This window comes from Myotis lucifugus, unplaced genomic scaffold, assembly GCF_000147115.1.
Source record: "Myotis lucifugus unplaced genomic scaffold, Myoluc2.0 scaffold_8, whole genome shotgun sequence".
Taxonomy (NCBI): domain Eukaryota; kingdom Metazoa; phylum Chordata; class Mammalia; order Chiroptera; family Vespertilionidae; genus Myotis; species Myotis lucifugus.
The window spans coordinates 5,837,078-5,840,212 of record NW_005871056.1 but is presented as its reverse complement, the minus strand read 5'-3'; the positions used below and the strand labels follow the sequence as shown (position 1 = coordinate 5,840,212).

General features: G+C 43.2%; 1 pseudogene; it reads left to right on the top strand.

Annotated features, from left to right (window-relative positions):
• Nucleotides 1–807: 807 nt before the first annotated feature.
• Nucleotides 808–2,064, top strand: LOC102439180 (annotated as a pseudogene).
• Nucleotides 2,065–3,135: the final 1,071 nt, after the last annotated feature.

Here is a 3,135-nt window from a genome sequence, read left to right as displayed (position 1 = left end):
CAGTGCAGATCCTGGTTCAGGATCATCCTGGAATTTACCAGGAGCTTATGAAGAAGATGTTCCATCTCGCTAGGTCACCAAAAGAACTCTTAAGAACAACACACACAATATCAACAAATATATAGGCACTAGAGGCCCGGTGCACGACATTCGTGCACTGGGGGGGTGGGGGAGGGCGTCCCTCAGCCCAGCTGCGCCCTCTTGCAGTCTGGGACCCCTTGCCGGGTGGGGAGCGGGACTAAGCTGGCAGGTGGACATCCCCTGAGGAGTCCTTAGCGCTGCCACGGAGGTGGGAGAGGCTCCCACACCAGCCATGAGCCCAGCTTCTGGCTGAGCGTCGCCCCCTCTGTGGGAACGCACTGACCACCAGGGGGCAGCTCCTGCACTGAGCGTCTGCCCCGTGGTGGTCAGTGGGCGTCATAGCGATCGGCCGTTCGGTCTATTTGCATATTAGCCTTTTATTATATAGGATTTTAACTAACATCTGTCAAACCTAAAGATTCTGACAACATTGACCAGTTCAGATAATATTCTAGGTCTCCTTTTTCAGGAAGTGTGTGTGTGTGTGTGGGGGGGTGGTGGTGGTGGTGGTGGTGGTGTGTGTGTGGTGAAATAGCAAGAAAAGTGTGAACTTTGGAGTTAGATTTAAATGCATGGTTTGGCTTTGGCATTCACTAGCTGTGGTCTCAGGCAAGCTCTGAAAGTTCTCTGGATTCTACTTTCCTCATGTACAAAATGGGGATAATGATATCTACTTCACACTGCTCTTGAGATGTTTAAATGAGATAATATATGCCTCTAGCACAGATGATCAACTTCGCATGGACCTCAAAGTGTGGTTCCTGCACCTGCAGCATCAGCGCCACCTGGACGCTTGCTGAAAATGTGAATTCGTGGAGTCCTGGCCCATTGCAGTCCCGTGCGCGGCAGTTGTGCTTGTTCAGACAGTATGGAAACTTCATTGATAACATGACTTCATCAGGGAGGCAGGAGCGGGGTGGTTACCCTTGTTTGGTGGGAGGTGGAAAAGGTGGTGATGTCTGTGTTGCAGCTCATAAGGGAATGACTTTAAAACGATTTAAAGACAAATATGCTCAGAAATGGTTTGTGGCTGGAGAAGGAGCAAGCAGTTAGAATGGTGCCCTAATGGGTTCCAAAGGAAGAGATTGTGAAATTCCTGTACCTGTGGGTATGTCCATAACTGATGGAAAGGCTAACATTATAGGAGGACTCAATAATGAGAGAGACGGAATTTTAGTAGCTGAAGGAAGTCTTGGTGGTAAATTATAAGTGTCTTGCCCTTGAAAGGCCAGAAACAAATAATTCACCTCGATTTAAAACTTACAGCTGATGTAGGCCTAGGGGGGTTCCCAGATGTTGGGAAATCCTTTTTGCTAAGTCAGATTTCTCATGCAACACCTGCCATTACAGATTATGCATTTACAACAGGGAAGCCTGAACTTGGAAAGATGTATAAAGACTTCAAACAGATAACAGTAGCCCATCTTCCTGGCTTAATGGAAGGAGCCCCTATAAACAAAGGAATGGGCCACACATTCCTCAGGCACATAGAAAGAACTAAGCTACTGCTTTTGTTTTTGTCGATATTTCTGGATTTCAGCTTTCATCCCTAAATCAATACAGAACTGCCTTTGAAATGATAGTACTGCTTACGGAAGAGTTGGTGTTGTACAAAGAGAAAATTCAGACAAAACCTGCCTTTCTGCTGTTGATACAATGGACTTGTTAGACGTCCAAGATAAATTCCATGTACTGGTGAACCAACTCCAGAATCCTACAGATTTGCTGCATTTATTTGGGAAAAAAAAAGATTTCAGAGAGGACTGTGGAGTTACAACATATCATCCCCACCTCTGCAATCAGTGGAGAAGGAATTGACGAATTAAAGAACTGCATAAGGAAACCTCTGGATGAACATGCCAACGGGGAAAATAATACATATCATAAGAAATATTTGCTTACTTTACAGATTTCAGTATGATATCTTATAGTCAGCCACCAGCAAAGGATTGTACTACTAGTTCCAGAATGAATATAATTTAAATCTATTCAGAATGATATTGAAATTGTGTTCATTTGAAAGCTTTTCCACAGATATGCGTTCTTTTGAATGTTAGTTATTACTAACCTTCTGATATATATGCCATCATTTGAGATCCATATCTTTTTAATTATTTTGTAGTTAAGTGTATCAATAGTGAAAAAGTAACGGAGCTAAAAATGACAGTTTATACTTTTATGGCCAATCCACCTATAATAAAATCCTCTGATAGCCCTGTAAAAAAAAAAAAGTAAATTATTGAGCTCTATTCCAGACTTACTGACCCAGAAACTCAAGGTGTGGGGCCCAGCAATCTATGTCTCTTTCTTTAAAAAAAAAATACATTTTTATTGATTTCAGAGAGGAAGGGAGAGGGAGAGAGAGATAGAAACATCAATGATGAGAGAGAATCATTGATCAACTGCCTCCTACACGCCCCACACTGGGAATTGAGCCCACAACCCGGGCATGTGCCCTGACCGCTAATCAAACCGTGATCTCCTGGTTCATAGGTCGGCACTCAACCACTGAGCCACTCCGGACGGGTCCAGCAGTCTGTGTTGCAGCAAGCCCCCTATCGAGGTGATTCTGATGGCTGGCCAAGTTTGAGAACCACTGGAGTAGCACATTCCTTTGCACCTGGTAGAAGCTCAAGAAATGCTAGCTTTTCCCTTTTATTTATACTTTCTTGATAACTAAAGGGTGTCCCAAAAAATGCATACACACTTAACAGCTGATAGCTCAATTGATGTTTCTTTCTTTTCAGATTTAATCCATTGAAATGAATAATTAAGCAAAGAGTATATACATTTTGGGGGGACACCCTATATTTTTCTGCTTCTTCTTGGCTCTCATACTAATTAAACACTTCAAGAGTCAAGATAGCCTTTCTCTGTCTCTTTTTTCTTCCTTTCTCTTCCCAGTTCTTGGTGTTAGCATTCAGTAGGGACTCAGAGAAAGTTAACTATATTTCCATGTGCCAAATAAGGACAGGACTGCCCTGGGCTTTTCCGTGGTTTTCTTATTTATTTGACTTATATAGCACCTTGGCTCAATGGTGTGCCTGGAAGATG